The 18,915-nt window shown below is 39.5% G+C and overlaps 1 protein-coding gene across 3 annotated transcripts in view; it reads right to left on the bottom strand.

The window, feature by feature from the left end:
- Positions 1-18,915, bottom strand: part of NCKAP5 (NCK associated protein 5) — a 567,200-nt gene that overhangs the window by 1,514 nt on the left and 546,771 nt on the right. The window lies entirely within an intron of this gene.

Genomic DNA, 18,915 nt, shown 5'->3' with positions numbered 1-18,915 from the left:
AAGTATCTTCAGCCTCTTCATAGTAATTTACATCTTCCCTCTTCTTCAGGATTTATTTATATATCATAAGGGTAAATGAATATTTATCTATGAGTGGAATATGGAGTCTGCCAAAATACTAACATGCAGTGCACCTATTCAGAGGGGGAATACACATTTTCTATAAAATACAGGCACAAATGAACTTGCTAAAAAATAACCTCACATTTTGCATGTGTAAGCCTATTGATTTTTATGAACCAAAACCTCCCTAATAGAAATGAAAGTAACAAGAGAGGAAATTACACTGAACTGATCCAATCCCCACAGACCAGAATCAATCAGCTATTGGCTAAATCTACTTTGGGAAGTGTTGTAATTCTGTTGAAACTACACCAAATGAAACACCGGACAATGTATTAGCACATTATATTAAAAATGCACAGTAATATTATACAAGTGTAATTTTATTCCTTTGTTGGCTACGGGTATTTTCAGAGATCTTCTCAAAGAATAGTTTATCAGCTGTTTAGGGAGAAGTTCAATAAAAATGACCTGTCTGTCACACATAGTCTTTTAAAAAAATCTTATATTACCAACTCATGTTACAGATAATATTAAAAAAAAATAACATTTCACATTTTATGGGCCTCTTGGAGGCCTAGGGTGCAAAGTTTTTTTAAAATATCCATTGTTAAATGTGTGCTGTGTGTGTAAGGGTCATTCCTCATTTTCAGTATTAGTATTAGGCAGCAATGACTGGATCAATACACTATTGGCAATCCAAGAACAAACAGTGTTACATGGTTTAGATGGATAATTTAGCCTCACCCAAGAGTACAGCTCGACCAGAACCAGGACCTCCTGGGTGATTAAACAGACAATTTAACTAGTCATCAGGGTTTGTGGAAAAGATTAAGTTTAAAACACATCAGGCTTTCTTCCTGCCATGTTTATTTAACCCTGAGAGATCTCGAGCAATGGGAAGACAGATTAGATAGAGCAGGGTGCTTATTTTTTATGGCTAAGTATGTAAAAAGGGGGACATGAAGCCATGCCAGTTTACATTGTGAGCTTGTCAGATTTTACAGGCTAAACCCTGGCTGCCCAGGTTAGAACTTGGATGAGACCTTTCAGAAAACTTTAAATGAAGCTAGAAATAATGCTGGTGACATTATAGGTGGGACTCTTCTCTTTGATCCAATAGTGAATGCACGACCCAACATATTTCAAGGGGGAATTGTATTACTGTGAGTACCATTTTTTCAATGAGACATAAAACTGGTTCTTACTGCAGATCCCACAGTAGTTTCTGAAAGGGGAGGGATGTAATCCCCAGTATTCCAGACAAATTCAGATTTTGGAAGTTACAGTGGACAGTCCACCACTTAAAATTCCCTCTAATTTCAGTTGTCAAAGTTCTTCCCTTCTCTTCCTTTAAACAATGTTTAGAGTTACTGATATCAAACAGATGCCATATTTTACTGAAGGCTGAGTGAAATGATCCCTATGCATACCATCGCTAAAACACTTACATAGTGCCTTTTGTCCTACGGACTATCTAAATCTCAGATACTTTATTACATGAACTATTGATTTCTAAATTTGAGTCACATGGCTTGTCTTTGTTTCTTTTTTCTTCAACTTTCCGCTTTGCTTTGGATAAATTAAATGGGGGATGTTTGGCATAGACATGGAGGGATAAACAGGAGGGTTTGGTGAAATCCTGGATCTATTAAGTAAGTGGCAAAACTTTCATTGATTTGAATGGAGATTTCATCCTTTATTTGGTGGCAAGAGTTAGAATGGATATATGGGCTGACTGCATTGGGCTATTTTTGATAGTGTATTGTAAGTTGTTAAAATAGCAACAAAATTCTGGATGGGCTAAAAGATGATGTAAATCACAGATGTGAATATGCAGTTAGCTCACTAGTATATTCTGTATTCCTGGAACCTCAATAGCTTATATCCTCAGGCAAGTACAATATAAAATAGTACATCAATATAATCACACCCTTGTATTTAATATGGGGGTCACAGCAAATAAATTACACAGAAGAAATTGTGGAGAAGAAAGGTATCCACACCAAAGATTAAATAAAATCACTGAACCAAATGAAACTGAAGTGCCCAGCAGTGAAAATTGAAGGCAGAGAATATACTAAGTAATAAACACTGGAATTAATGCTCATAGTTTTAAATTTGATACACATAAGTCTTATGTGGATACAGTACCTACTATTATACAAAGGGAATTAGAAAGGGTGGAAAAGGTGTTTCATGTGTTCCTGACAGTTGGAACACATGTGATCATACGCTGTTCAAATGAGAAAGAAACCCCAAAAGGGGGACATTGTGTGTTATTCAAAATAAAACAGTACATCAGCATCAGCTGAAAAGGAAAGGTTAAAAAACAAAAACAAAAAACAAAAAACTTTTACATATCACCCCACCCCTATCAGTAAATCACACATCTTTGCTCATACAGTATTGCAGTAATGTGTTAGAGACAAGAAAACCCAGACCATCTTCAGTCTTTTATCAGATTAAACCATTGACCTTGGCATTAATACATATATAAAAAGGCAGTCATGTCATAAAATATCTTTAACTTATTCCTGAAAACAAATGCTTTTGCCTCAGCTTCAGTAAGTGAGAGAGTGATGACTTCCCAGTCAGTATTGCCAACTCCAAACAGTCAAGACTCATTAGTCAGGCTCCCAAAATCATGAGACCGGCTTAAAAATCCTGGGTTCATGTTTACAAGCCTCACCCTGTAACCACAAGGGCAAGAAACCTTTTTAGAAAAGTGAAAGTGGAGATTCTCATGTAATAACATTACTCCAGGAACTGGAGCTTTAAGGAAAAACACCAGATATCCAGATATTGCTTGTCTCCTAATACGATCTGAAAGATAACAGCAGGTAAATAAAGGAAATGTAACTTGGGAGGTTTGGGTGTGGGAGTAGGAACATTTAAGGGAATCATACTAATGCAATTAGACAAATTCATTATGAAGAACTTGCCTCCACAGTTTAATTTCCAAGCCAGTTGTGTTTGCATATCATATTAATATGTTATGCTGACCTTGGAATAAGAAGTCATGTAATATAATCCTCAATACATGTTGACAAAAAGTTACAATATCATATTTCCTTAATTATGATTCTGGAAGTAAATTCAATTATATCCAGACCTCCTCCACACAGAAAAAGTTTAAGCACAATAATTTCTGTGAGGACCTCTACAGACAACAAACTGGTCCTGTCTCATGATATTGAAATAACTTACATATCCACTTTGTAAAGGCTAAAATACATTATTTTGTTAACAAGAAAGAATCTCCTGTGTTCTTTAACAACCTATTCAGTAGTTACTGAAGGTGAATACCAGTAGGATACAAAATACAGACTATTTGAATACAGAATACATTATATTTCTTAGTTTTCATGGCAGCTTACTAAAGCTGTGTATGAAACAAAAGGAAATCACAAAATAATAAATATTACAAAGATATGTTGATAAATTAAAGACCTACTTGGTCAAATTCTGTTCTAACTTACATGCATTTAGATCTATTACTGGGGTGGCACAGGTGTAACAGGGAACAGACTTTGGCCCAAACTTGTTAGCTTTGCTTATGTTTATTAATTTAGTGCAGTTCTAGTGTGAATTGGTATCTTCTCATGCTGATAAGGGTCCATCAGTGGGATATCATCACATTTTATTTATATAAATAAAATCCCCATTATAGTGTGTGTGTGCATATATAGTATCCCCAATACACACACCCAAGGCAGTAGTGACTGAAAGTCATTACTATCAGAAACATGTCTAATTGACTATGTGAAATTAGTCAGTGTTCAACCTAACTGTCAGTGAACAAGCATTGCTATCATCACAGTTGGCAATGTGAGCAGAGGAACTGAAATGGAAACTGAACTACATTTTCACTTAAATCATGGTTCCCTGTTGAGGGCCTAGGCACAAGGCAGGTTCAGTGGGGAGAACTTCTGCTCACCACGCTGTACCTGTCCTGAGGTAGACGGACTGGTCTATCCTCCACAGTGGTCAATGCTTTTCATAAGCATTAAATTCACCCAGATGAAAATATAAGAGAAATAGGTACAGATTTTGTCCTGAGCCAAGATACAGTCAGTACAGAAGGCGTCATCAGGAAGCAAGTTAAGCCTTCTTGATTCTTATGGTACCTTTGCAACATCCCAGCCTATCCTCTTAAATTAGATCAGCTCAAGTCTACTCTAATTAATGCCAACTGGCTATGAGCACAATGAGACCATAATACAAGTGTAAATTGTATTTACAAGCATGCTGTGCCCCACCCCAGGACGCCTCATATTAGCTGTGTGTGTGTGAAGGGGGGGGGCAATTGGCACAGGAGCTGGCTTTTCCACTTTACATCAGCTGAGAGCTCCCCTACTCTACAGGGATCCTCAGCCAGGCACCATCTCAGAGTGGTGTAGAGTTGCCAGAGGAGGAGGAGAGAATCTAGTCTAGATACTATAGACATTAATTAGGAATCAATTTACATTGATTGCAATTTACCTTTCTCCTCTGCACCATGGGGCACAGTTTATGTGCAGGCTTAAATTAGTATAAATGGTGGATTCTCTGTAACCTGAAGTCTTTAAATCATTATTTGAGGACTTCAGTAACTCAGCTAGAGGTTAGGGGTTTATTACAGGAGTGGGTGAGTGAGGTTCTGTGGCCTGCAAATGTGCCTCCAGGAGGTAAGACTAGATGATCATGATGGTCCTTTCTGACCTAAAAGTCTATGAGTCTACACAGAGATATACTGCAGAGTCCTGAATCAGAATACTTTTTCATTTTGGCTACATTCTAATGGGTTTAGTTAAAATCCATGACTAATATAATAAAATAGTGCAACAAATTAAGAAAACAAAGCTAACCTAAATGCATACTTAAGTATTGTATATTTGAATATTTCTATTTTACTACACAAAGAATTTATGATGCACTTTCTAATAAGATGAATCATAGGGCCAGATTGTGGATGGGCAGGGGGTGCAAGAGCCTTTTCTCCTCGTGCCCCATATGCTCAGGGACTAGTTACAATTGCAGTCCTGTGTTAACCTGGACAGCGCCAGGACTAGGGATAGCAAAAAGGGATAGGGAAGGGTGGGGTGAAGGCAGTGCCATGGCTGCTGAGAAGGACTCATGCTGCATCCCCTTAGGATATGTAGCATCATGTCCACTCCTACCACATACTGTGGTAATGTTGTGATGCGCTGCAGACTGGGTCTGTTAGGTACACCTGAGCCCTGAATTAGCAATGAAAATACTGTTGTGTGAATACATTTTGCATCCTTCTAAGTTTAGTTAAACAGTAGTTTAAGGGGCTCGGAGACAGTCACACACTAGAATAAAATAAACCTACTTTTGTTTCACATACACTGAGCAATTTAGTTTTTAGATTAGCACAAAAGCAAAAGGAGCATTGCTCCAAGTGAAGTATATCAGCAAAACACTCCTGTGTAAAAACAACTAAATTGCTATGAGAATTAAATATAGATCAACAAAATCAATACTTAATTGTATAACTCAAGGTCTTTCATTTCAGATCTAATCCCTAATAGGAGATACCAAGTATGCTTGCTTTTGATTTTTTAAAATTATTATTTAAAACTACACCATGAGGCAAAACAATTTTCTAGCTTTTTACATTTTAATTCCATAAGTTACTTTGCCTGTGTGTATCCAAGATCATATTGATCCTACAGTCTCTACTGTTTATCATTATAAATTCATAGAGTTTTATCAATCTAGATGTCCTGTAGTCATTACAATAACTGCTTTGCATTTACTATACAATAGGATTAATCAATAAAAGACACAGATGCACTACTGTACATGTTACAAACTACCATATTGCATGCTCAGTAGAACACCTTTAGTATCTATGCAGTTTCCTCTTATAAAAAAGGTGTTTTGAGGACACAGGGCTGAATTCTGATCAAAGTTACACTGGTGTAAATCAGGACTAACGCCACTGATGTCAATAGAGTTACATTACTGTAGCACCATTGTAAGTGAGATCGGATTCAGGGCCATAGAATTTTGTGTTTTTAGTGCAAGGTGTGGTATGAAAAGGTTCAGTTTAGCTTTGAGCTGAGGTACAGTAGTTTTCCACCGGACAGACAGAAAGGGACAGAATATAGTGGTAGTTTCTTAATAGAAAGTGAACAGTCTCCAGATCTCATTTAGCCAAATGGATGAGAATGTTAGGTGGACAGGTAAAGCTCTACAGTGAAAATAGTGGTACAATCACATCCAGGAAACTACAAAGGTGAAAGCTGTAACTGCATGACCTCTGTTATATTACAGCTGAGCTAAAAATGTAATGTTTGAACTTTTTTCTCTTTAAAGCGTAACCTTAAATAATAAGTTAAGCCTTGTTCTCCCTTATATATTGTCAGAAGCTTTCATCTATTTTCTGGATTGACAGTAAAATAATTTTTGAAATAATGAATCATTTTTCTTTTTCCTGCTTGAACAGAAATCCCATGATTATTTTGCTGTAGCAGACAATGACCTTCTCAAAGGAACCCCATTAGACTTTCAAGATAAATAATAAGAAGCCCTCTATTTCCTGCCTCAAGTAAAAATTGCACTGATATGAAGTGTTTGTGAAATTATTGATCTGTTCATCCTTTTATGAGAAAACAATATACACTTAGGTGAAAGTAATCTACATATGGTATTATGTGTAGCTTGATAATACTGTCAACAGAACCAGAAATTGGCATGCCATGTCTAGACAGCGCCGGATTTCCAATTAGGCACAGTAGGCACATGCTAGGGGTGCCTAAACAGTGGCAGATTACCTCACTGGCCAATGGGGCCTGTGCCCAGGGGCCCCAGCCAATTTGGGGACCCCACATGAGCGCTGGAACTCTGATCCCACACCCTTCTCCTCCTCTTCCTCTCTCCTGGGGCCCCACTGCCCTGCTCCTCCTCTTCCCCCTGAAGCCCCATCTCCTGGCCAGGCCAAAAGCTGGAACACAGGGGTTGACCATATTCCCCCTGCCCAGAGCTGGCCAAACCAGTTGCCCCAGACTTTCTCCCCCTCTCCCCAAGCTGGCCCAACCAGCCCTCTCTTCTCCCCTCCCAAGGAAAACATGAAGGTCAGCTATAGGTGCGGGGAGGGGGAGTGCTGAAGATGCGGTGCGAAAGGTGTAAATCTGGCCCTGTGTCTAGGTATATAGGGGGGAGTAACGTTCTACATAAATATTTAATTTTTTGGTGCCAAGAAGAATATTTTTGGCCCTTCTAAATTGTAAATAAATTACCTAAGGGGAAATAAAGATCATTAGCATGAGCTCTGCATGGCTCACACCTGCAGACCTGGACAAAATGGCTATTGATGAATGAATAGCTTGCTGTGGAGCTGAGAGCTGTATTATTGGTGTTTTGACTCCTTGTATGATGTGGATGGTAAAAGATATTGCCTACTGAATACAGCCTTATGTGTCTAAGAAAACAATTTTCATGAAAGGGCTAGATGTCTATCTGCTTGTAAGGAGGGATTAAGTGGATTCAGTTACTCAAAATGAATACTGTGCCCAGTATGGCGTTGCACCTAGAAATGTAGGCATTACAACAGCAACAATTATATACCAACAATATTACCTTCACAGTTCAGCAAGCAATATTATTCCTTTGGTGATACAGCAGACTGTTTACATATTAACGAGATTAGACATATAAAAACCCTTTATTCCTGCCTCAAAGTTTTGCCTGTTTTTAGAACCCAAGATTTTTAGATTCTGAAATGTTCCTGATCAGGTAGGAAACTGGGTGTGCTGATGTACCACAAAGTTGGCTTTTTTCCCATGGCACTGTATGATAGCTAATGATGCATAAGCTATACATGAGCAAAGTGCGTTTGAGGGTGGGCGAGGAGAGAATAACGTGAGTAGAATTTAGTGGAAAAAGATGGCAGCAACAACATAATAACAAACAGGTGCTCAGACAACTGAGACCAGAGAAGTTAAAGAAGCTAAACCCTGTTGCTTTCTCTAGAGAGAAAGCAAGGGCACAAACTCTCAGCAGACATGGAATCACCAATTCTTCTCATGGAGAAAATCCAGTAGATAAAAGCGATGCTTACTTCAGTCATGGACTCATCACCAGAATAAAAGAACAAATATTTAAGTGGGAAAGGAGGCTAAAACCTTAGATTTTAGCATCTGAAAGAGTGAAAATGAATAGGAGATTCACAGGATAAACATCACATTTCAGAAATCAATTTACTATTACTCATGAAGAGCGTTAAATAATAAAATGATTCTGATTTTCTAGTAATGGGAAAAATTACAGTAAAACGTTTCCGACTGAAAGGCCAAACTAAGTTGCTGACATAGTTATCTTACTCTACCAAACCATTTAAAGTTCAATACTGTCTCTAAACAGAATTAGTTTTAGCATTATGTTGCCAATGATAACCCATTGAACATCATACTAGTGAAAACCATGCACATTTAAGCCAAATGCTTTTACCCATTACATTCTTAATCAGTTTTTTATTCAATGTACAGTATTTAAACATCTAGGGTCTGTTCTACAGAGGTGTATATTCCATGAAAGTCTGTGTTTGTTTGGTAGTTTAAACAGTGGGGATATCCTGGCTATTTAATCTAAAATTAGTATTTGTTAAAATGGATTTCTTTTTAAAACTAGGATATTGGTTAGAATTGAATGAGGAAGGAAACTGTAAAAATTACTTAAAAAACCCAAGTTATTTTGGGAAGATAATTCACAATGCTGCTTTTTGAAGGCCTGATCCTGCCACATAGATGCCAGTGGCAAAACTCCCATGAAATCCAATGAAGGCAGAATCAGGCACATGCATGTATAATCGTTAGTGACTCTCACAGTGAGAAGGGCCATCTTTCCATAAGGCTGAACTGTTCTCAAACTATTTTTCATAAGCATTAGTCACACACTTGCCTGTCTTCATGTTCCACCTTTGGCTTTCTTGAGCAAATCTATTTATTTTGGTAATTACAAAGAAATTTCTCCCTCCACTCTCTAGTAACCTCTGAGTCCTTTACTGTCTCAGAGCTGGTAACCTAGTGTACTGATGGAAAATGGGATTCCATTCCACAATGTCTCCTTAAGATTCGTTAGTGAAGAGTAACTGGTGGTAGGTAATGATTTTCTGCTCTAGTAACTCTCTCTGCTGGTCACTGAACTAGATTCTCTTTGTGTTAGCCTGTGAACATTCAGACCGCACCACCTGACCCAATGGGAAAGAAGCAGAAACAGCAAAGGTAGAGATAGCAGTTTTCAAATGGCAGCATCAGGAGCAGTCCTCTTCTCACTGCTATAAAAAGCAGCCAGTCTTTATATACTTGGGGACATCCCCTCCCCGATGCCCAGCACAAGTGGCTTGACTGTACATTGAGAGATCCATAGAGAGGAGAAAGAGAGCATCCCTCCTCACATGGCTGTAGAGGTGATTCACAAAAGAAACTCCATTTAAACTGCTAGACTAGTCTCTATGGCCCTTGCACGCTCACTTTGTAAGGGGAGTGGGAGAGAGAACTCAGGACCTGCCCAGATCCACCAGATCACCCTACTTCATTTCCAAACAGCCTCTTGCGTACTGCTGCACAGGAAGTCTCTGCAGAATGTCATACAGGCGGTATGCATATATGGCATGTCTTCTCCATCAAATCCTGCCTCCCCAAAGCAGCAAAATTACACAGGTTTCACTGCTAGTAGGCCCTTCGCATCTGCACTGGAAGCAGGATTTGCCACTAAGGACTACAAAGCTGAAATTAAGGGGCTTTTTGTGGGGGCCATTCTTAGGAGGAATAATCTCCTCATTTTCCCTCCACCTCAGGTCTTAAAGTTACAATGCACAGGTAAGGTGTTTATCTGGAGAATCTGCATATTCATCGTTCCATTGGCCAGGCTCCCATATCTCTCCCAACTGGCTAATCTGGCCCGCCAATCCTCCATGGATGTGTAATCCCTGCCATATGCACTTTCTTTATAACTTGTCCTGATCTGTGCAATTAAAATGCAAGAGTTTCACTGCATCCACAGAGGGTCAGAGGGTCAAGACTGAGACCTAAACAGTGATGTTGGTTAAGTGGTTCTTCTAGCCACTTCAGCTGGCATGAAGATCACATAATTTTTGAAAAAATGATTGAAACCAAACAAAAACAGAAATCTCCCTGTCCATATTGAAACCTATGTTTAATCTATCAGCAGTCAAATCCTGTATGAAGGTATATTACACATACACTTTTTAAAATTTGCTGCAACCAATTTACTTGTCTTGTAGCCTGGAAAATTTGTGGGAAGGCAGGGGCAGAAGCTACAGAGGCACACATTCAAAAATCAGAACAGCACACAAACAAAAATCAGAACAGTCAAGGCTGAAAAAAAATAGATTTAAGTAGGGGGAGAAATTACTCTTGCAGTTTTTAAAGTTTATTTTAGTCTATCTGGTTGTGTCAATAAAGAGCTCATAATATAAGCCAGCTAGAAAATAAATGCTATGAGGGATGTTCCATTTTATGTGGTTTGAATTTGATTAGTCTTGGTGGTTTAAGCCACATGGGAACAATAATCAAGGTTTCTCTATTGCAACTCTGTAACAACTGGAAAACACTCTGCTGGCTCATGTCCCATACTATGATGGGATATTAACCTAAAATCTAATTAATCTATGAATGAATTATGGCTCTAGAAATACACTGCATTATAATCAATTTTAAGTGAGTTCCTTACAGAAGATAAGATGAAGAAAAAACTGTAAAATTACCAGAGGTTGATAAATTCTGTTTACTATGTCTGATGATTTTTAGGGGGATAATTTTACAATCCATCAAACTTTTGTCAGTTCAAAAGTCACGCTGCCAAACGTATGCAGTAAATTAATTTTTAAATTTACATATTTATTAAATATCTTATTGAAAACAGCATGAAGTAAGCCCTGTTTGAATAATAAAATAACTTGTTATTCTACTGGAAGCAAACAAAAACCCCACGACCTTCCTATTAAAAAGACTTATACTTAGGCAATAATCATATACATCTCTATCTGAATTAGTTAAGTAAAACAATGTATTATTAAGTCACCCACCAAAATTTACGTTAAGAATTTAGGCAATGAAAAACAATCAAGCCGAGAAAATTAATAATTTAAATGCCAAGAAATTCATGGTTAAGGTTGAAATTTGCCATAAGTGTGTGTTCCTCATCTTGGGCGAAGACTCCCTTGGTGGCACCAGACATGTCTGAGAGGGTATGGGAAACTGCATTCGCTCTTACTCGGCACTGTAAATATGCTGTGAGTAGCTCCTTGGGACCCATCTTCCCTCTCTGCACCTGCAGTAACCCCAAAAGCCATTACCCCAGAAACAGTTTAAGTGTATACTAATACTAGCTCAGGAAATAGCTCACCTACCCAAGTTTGATTTTTGCACTCAACACCACATAGCTCAGCTGCAAAAGCATGTGTTTCAGCCCCATTCCGGATACTTCCCACCAGAAGTAGAATGAGAAGCATGTAACTTTCTGAAGAATGAGGAAAGGAGCATAGGGATCAATCAGGTGAGGTGAACGGAAAACAAGAAAGAGGAGGGGGGAAAAAAAGCCCCTTTGAAATCAGAAGAAAAAAAGAGAGAAATAATCAGGTCAGAGAGGGGAAAAAGAATGTATTGGGGAGAGAGAGAGAGTAGAGAACAACCAGAAACCCTGCCACTGTGGTAGGGCATGGCACAAGAGGTTGCCACGAGAGAGGAGGACAACACCAATCTATCACAAATCGGCAGAGAGAGGATGCTCCAAAAAAGGTGGATGGGGAACCATTCTAATATGTTTTCCTAGGCACACTGGAAACAACAGAGACTAGTCCAGGAGAGTTCCTGGCAGTGCCTAGATGTAAGAGCCACATTTCAGCCTTATCTATAAATTATTGCTGCTTTAACGATTCTCTGTTACAACTTTGACATTTACTGGATTCCCACTACTGTTTCTCCTGTGCTATGTCCCACTGATATGCTGTTGAAATCAATGGAACATCTGTAATGCCTGTCCTGATGCCCGCTTGATTTCATTTTCTCAATCTCATCTTCATGCCTTTTCTCAAGCAACAAAAAACCCTTTCCAAACCTGACCCACCAAATGAGTACTTTCTACTCACTCCAATCTCTCCTAAACAATCACTTCTTCCAGGTCCTCTATAACAAGTGATTTGATCTAAACAAACAAACTAAAGTTTTACTTTAGCGGAGTGCAGGCATGTCACTATAACCCTTGTGGTTACTCACCCAATCCTGGCTCCCATTAGCTGCTCTAACTCACAGTATCATCTCTAATAGTGGAATGTAAAATGCTTGAGTCAGGGGCCATGTCTCTTCATTTAATCTGTAAAGTACCTCGCACATTTCTGGATGCTAAGGAATATTTTATACATGGTACAGAAGAGAAACTACATGTTTCTGGACACCTGGCACATAGCAGTCCAGTAGAAAAATGCAGTTTGTGGTGGTGCTGCTCATGGTAGTAACAGGGTAAAATTAGACTGAGTAATGTAGTCTGTGGCCTAAAATACATCTGGGTGGACACAAATATAGATCATAGACTAATCTAATATTTGCCAGACAACTCAAGGATACAGTCCTGGGACGTGACTCATCTGGCTTACTCCATAAGGAAATGACAGAGACAAGAAGAGAAATGCAGGGAATAGGTGAGTCATATCACACACAAAACCAAATGGCAGATAACACCTTCACCCCAGTTGTTGAGAATTATCATAAAGAAACATTAGTAGGAATAAGCAGAGTATGTAAGAAATGAGAAGTCGACTGCAGGTTACATAGATAGAAAACTACCATAGCTAAAATAGCTATTAAATATCATATGCGATAGACTCCCCTCCTTCTCCAGTTAAACCATTGATATACATTTTGATTAATAAAACACATACTGGTTTAGTAGTTTGTTGCTTCATCTCTTTTAGTATATGCACATTAATCTCAGCCAACAGACATCTAGGCTCGAACAGCCTTTGAGGATTGACACAGAAGTGAAGAATGCTACCTCTTGCAGCATTATCACCCCTTCACTGGACCTACCTCAGAGGACATTGGGAAAGGCTACAGATCCCCATGTGAGGAGAGCAGCCTTAGAATGGGAAGGATGGGGAGAAAAAGATGGCTGCACTAAGGCACACTGTCTTCCTCCTTTGCCTTCCCTGAAAACCACCAGGGAATGCTCCCAACAGTTAATAGAGCTTTAAGCTTGGTCAACGTTTGTGCTGATTCCATCTAAACTGTGGAAATACCCGACTTTGAAAACAGGCATCATTCTGACAAGGGACTGGGGAAAATCTTCAGAGGGGAGGCAATGTGGAAGCACAAGGGGATCCCCAGTTCCTGGGGTCTGAATCCCCCACTGGCATGGGGGTAAATTCCATCTCCCAAGGGAATGATTGTAGAAGAGGAGAAAACTCACTGAGGGGAACCTTGTGAAATTTCTTGTCCCCTCTGTGGGTCTTCCCCAGTGACAGAGTGATGCAGCCCTTAGCGAGTATATTTAGTGATGTGTAACTGGCGGGGTAGTCCGAGACTGGAATGGATGTGTGGGAGAAAGATGTTTAAGATTTTTTTGTCTTGTTGTATGTATTATATAAACGTTACTGCATTATTAATTCTGCAAACTGTTTTGGGATGTGTTATATGCCTCATATTCCTGTATATAAAATAAAGGCTACATAATTGTTATTATAAAAGACCACTAGGAGGACTAAAATACAATACATGCATACGTACTGTAACCTATGTGTTAACGTGCAACAATTTTTTGAGTGATCAAATACTGTCACAGATGATGCACAACAAAAAACTGATTGGGAAATAAAAAATAAATAAATCAGCAACTCAGTTACATTAGGAAATTAATTGTTTGAAAAGTTTTACTGAAAAACAAATCTACGTTTGATATATATTGGAATCTAAGTGAATCTTTAAAATATTAACACATTCCATGTTTTGAACTATGCAGAAGTCAAACGGCTATGGGGATTTAATTAAAATTGCCCCAGAGTGCAGACACTGCAATGAGCCCGGTGCAGCAGGACTCCTGAGCTAGTATGGAGTCCACTAAAGTATGTAGGGCTCTGTAGATGCTACCATGAAATTACCTAATAATAATGATTATTATTATTTACTTAGCATTCTATAGCAACTTTTCTCTGAGCACCTCAAAGCACTCTACAAATATTCCTGAATTAAACCCCAAATGCTCCAGGAAGGTATTATTTTTATCCCTAGTTTTACTGATGGGGAATCTGAGACAAGAGAGTAAGGGATGTGTCCAATGTCATCCAGATAGCCAGTAGCAGAATTGTGAGTAAAATCCTGACTGATTCCACAGTCCTAACTCTCTTGATTCCACAGGCCTAACTACTAGCTCATGTAGAGACTCTATTATACAGATTTTTTTTTCAGCCAGGAAATTGCCCTATAAAGATATTCAGGACTGGATTGTACTCCTGACTAGAAGAGATCCTGAAATGTGATGTCAGAACAGTGGACCTAGATCCTGGTCCAAAATCTACTGAAGCCAGCGTCATTGTTTTCATTGACTTCAGTGAATGTTGGATCAGGCCCTTGGTAGGCAAGAGATATAAATAGGTTAATTTACCCAACTCCCCTAGAAACAACATTTTTTGCAAAGCTTAAAAACACCAAATGGGATGCCATCTGCTGCAATGAACAGAACACAACCAGTGTCTAGTGCTTGAAATTCTTCTAATATAAAATTTGAAATGGTTTTTATTACATTCCTGACTGCTTGACAAAAGTTGACTTAACTCAGGTTAGCAAATGCTGGCGCCACCAGCAACTGTAAGCCAGCCTCTGATATATCATTTGGAGCTGTCCTAATTTTTATTCTTATTGGACTGCCCTGTATAAAGGTTTGGAGATGAAAGGGTTACTTACCAAGTGTAGTAACTGGTGTTCGTCGAGATGTGTGTCCCTGTAGGTGCTCTGCTTTAGGTGTCGTCTCACGGCCTCAATTGGAGATCTTCTCAGCAGTACTCTCTTGGGCCACGTGCGCGCAACTCTTCTCTCTTGCGCCGTTGGTGTGCATGGCCCGACCCCCTCAGTTCCTTCTCCACTACATAGTCCACGGTTAGAACTTTGAAGCAGAGGAGAGGAGGGAGGGTAGTGGAGCACCTACAGGGACACACATCTTGAAGAACACCAGTTACTGACCGGGTGAGTAACCCTTTCTTCTTCTTTGAGTGATGTCCCTGGGGGTGCTCCACTTTAGATGACTGTACAGCAGTGCTCTGTATAGGAGGAGGGACTTCAGAATTATTTTGTACAGATGACAGTACCGTTAGTCCTAGTGAGGCATCCCTGGCTGATGCCTGATGAATAGCATAATGTTTTATAAAGATATGAGCTGATGCCCATGTTGCAGGCTTGCATAGGAACATCATTCAAGAAGGCTACGGAAGTGGATGTTGCTCTTGTGGAATGAGTTCTGGTCCCTGACGGAACCTGTAAGCCTTTTTGTTCTAGCATAAGTGAATGCATGTTGAAATCCACTTAGGTAGTCTGTGGCTGGAGATGGCCTTGCCCTTCGAGCGCTCTGCTAGTGACACGAACAATTTGTCTGACTTTTGAAATGCTTTCGTTCTCTCCAGGTAGAAAACTATGACCCTCCTGACATCCAGAGTGTGTAGTGCCACCTCTTGTGGATTGGAATGTGGTTTCGGATAAAAGGTGTATGGGTTAGTTAATATGGAAATCTGAAACTACCTTTGGTAGGAATTTAGGGTGTGATCTAAGCATGATTTTATCTTTGTGAAATATCATGTAGGAGGGATAAACCATCAGCGTGCTAATCTCTCCTACTCATCGGGCAGATGTCATAACAACCAGAAATGAAACCTTCATGGACATGTAGAAGAATGAACAGGTTGCTAGAGGCTCAAATGGTGGTCTAGTAATGGCTCTGAGTACTAAACTTAAATCCCATGATGGTGTGGGGGCACGAACGACTGGAAATACTCTCTGTACTCATTAAAAATCTTTTTACTGTCGGGTGAGATAATACTGTCATATAGTTTATTTTGTTGTGGAATAGGGCGATCCCTGATAGATGTACTCTTATGGAACTAATTGATTTCTTTAGTTCCATTATATATTCGAGAATCATCAGAATAGAAGATGACGACATGTCAATTCGTCACTCTTCACACCATGATTGGAATCTACGCCATTTCTGCAGTTGTCTTCCTTGTTGTTAGCTTTCTGCTGTTTAATAATATCTTTCTTACCTTTTCAGAGCATTGCAATTCTTCAAGACAGAACCACTTATTAGCCATGCTGTAAGGTGAAGTTTTCATATCTCTGGGTGATAAATTTGGCCCGCATCCTGATAGAGGAAATCCTGTCTCGGGGAAGTGTGAGTCATTAGAGTGACCATTTTGAATTTTTTTCGCCTCACAACTTTATTTGATGCACTGAGATCTAATATGGGTCTCTATCCCCCAATCTTTTTTTTGTACTACGAAATAGTGGGAATAGAATTCTTTCCCTACATGCTGAGGCAGTACATGTTCTATTGCCCCTATTTTTAAAAGATGTTCTATTTCTTGTAGCAATACTTGCATGTAAGATGGGTCCCTGAAAAGGGACAGGGAAGGGAAGTGGGTGGGGGGCATGGATATGAAAGGATGGTGTATCCTGAACTGATTATTTCCAAAACCCATTTGTCTGTTGTTATTGTTGACCAATTGGGATAGAATGATATTAAGCAGAATTCAACATTTTTCTTTAGTGTGGCTGACACTTCATGCTGATTGAAGTTTCTCAGATCTTCAACCAACTTCTCAAAACTATTGCTTAGATGGTGTAGGTTGAGAAGTGGTAGATGACTGGTGTGGCTGTCTGTATCATGATCTTTGTCTTCCCCTTTGAGGTTCATATTGTTTATACTGGAGTTGGAAAGGATATCTGCGAGCATAAGGCTGTGTTGTTTTCTTTTTGTTTCAGCTGTGTATATGCCCAGTGTTCTGAGGGTCACCCTGGAATCTTTCATTAAGTGGAGGACTTCATCCGTCTTGTCAGTAAAAAACTGTGTTTTGTCAAAGGGCAGGTCTTCTATTTTTGTTTGCAGCTCCCTCGGAAGACCTGCGGAATGAAGCCAGGAAGCCTGTGCATGACGTTGGCTGTGGCTGTTGTCATAGCTGTGGTATCTGCCATGTCTAAAGTGGCCTATAGGGATGTCCATGCTACAAGTTGTCCTTCATTAATCAGTTTTTTAAACTGATCTCTTTTAGTGTCTGGGATGTCATTGGTAAATTGTGACAACTTCTCATAAATGTTGTGATCATAATTAGATAGGAGTGCTGCATAATTAGAGACCCTCATTAACAAAGAAGAGGATGAGTAGACTTTCCTGCCTAATAAATCAAGATGTTTCCTGTCCTTGTCATGTGGTGTGGCTTTATAGTTTGTCTGCTTTCCTCTGGGATTAGCAGCATCTACCACAAGTGAGATTGGAGGTAGGTGAGTGAATAAAAATTCCTTCCCTTTGGCTGGAATGTAATATTTCCTTCATTTCTCTTGTTGGTAGGAGGAATGGTTGCCAGTGTCATCCATATATTATTAGCAGGTTCCATTAAAGCTTTGTCCATATGGATTGCGATTTTGGACAGTGTTGCCGTATGCAATATTTTCAGCAACTTGAGGTGAGATTGTGTTATTTCCTCTAGAGGGATCTCCAGCTCTTGAGCTACCCCCTTAAAAAAGATAATTGAACTGTTTGGGATCATCGACAATGGTAGGTGCCCGGGGGGAGGAGGGGGAGGGGAATCACATCTTCATCTGGGAAAGATGATGATTCATTTGTGGGAGGAGCTGTATCCTGATCCACAGTGAAGCTCTCCCTTTGAGGTTCCTTCCCTGCTTCAGCCACTGTATTTGAAGTTGATGGTCTCACAGATTTTGTGGTGAGGACATGGGAGCTAGTAGGTTTCTCATATGCTCTCGAATGGGAGAACCAGGCCCTCCAGCTATGCCACTGCCATTGTCAAATGGCATAGGAGGGGCAAACCATGGTGGACCATAGCAGGGATATGGCTTGTGTCCCCTATGGTAGACATAATCAGGAGGTAGTAGTGAGGGTCTGGTAGGGGAGGAGCACTCAGATGAGAATTGAGCTTCCTCCGCATTACTATCATCGGCACTGAGGGAGTGTACCGGTGAAAAGGCCTGGTCATGTGCAAAATGTATTGGAGACTCCGGGGTGCCTTCTGATCTTGGAGATGAAGATTGCACAGGTTGTATGTGATATTGTTTGCAGCTTCTTTTGCCTGAAGGTGCCGGGATCAGTGCTGTGGTTCCCATAGGTTCCGCAGTTCAAATCCATTTTGTAGCTTTGTGCCTGTGTAATCTCCCCCTCTCCTGCCACCACACCTGCTAACTTTACTGCAGACAGAGTGTCTCAGTGAAGTTTAAATACTCCTGCCATAAAAAGTCATGTACTATTAATGCACGGTTAACATTTTAATTTTAAAATACTCTGCAATATAATTTATTCATATTTAATTTCCTCATTGCCACCACTTGTGTTTTATTCGACATCCACTGAAATCCATTTGAGGCCTTGTTTTACAGTGTGCTTAATAGTGTGTTTAATTTTACAGACAAGATGTGTGCATATTTAACAGGATATCAGAGATCACTTTTAAATGTATAGCACTTCTTCAAATAATTCTTCAAATAACCACCTGGATTTTTTGTTTACTAAGAGTAATACTAGAGTTGTTAAAAAAAATCCTTGAGGCTACAGGCTTTATATAGTATGAGAAGTTTCAGCAATCTCTAGTAATGATCAAGCAAAGAATAG

The sequence above is a fragment of the Emydura macquarii genome, unplaced genomic scaffold (genome assembly GCF_026122565.2).
Source record: "Emydura macquarii macquarii isolate MOO-44397 ecotype Brisbane River unplaced genomic scaffold, CSIRO-AGI_Emac_v2 contig_1253, whole genome shotgun sequence".
In the NCBI taxonomy this organism is placed as follows: Eukaryota; Metazoa; Chordata; order Testudines; family Chelidae; genus Emydura; species Emydura macquarii.
The sequence above is the reverse complement of the archived record's forward strand: the minus strand, read 5'-3'. Positions and strand labels throughout refer to the sequence as shown.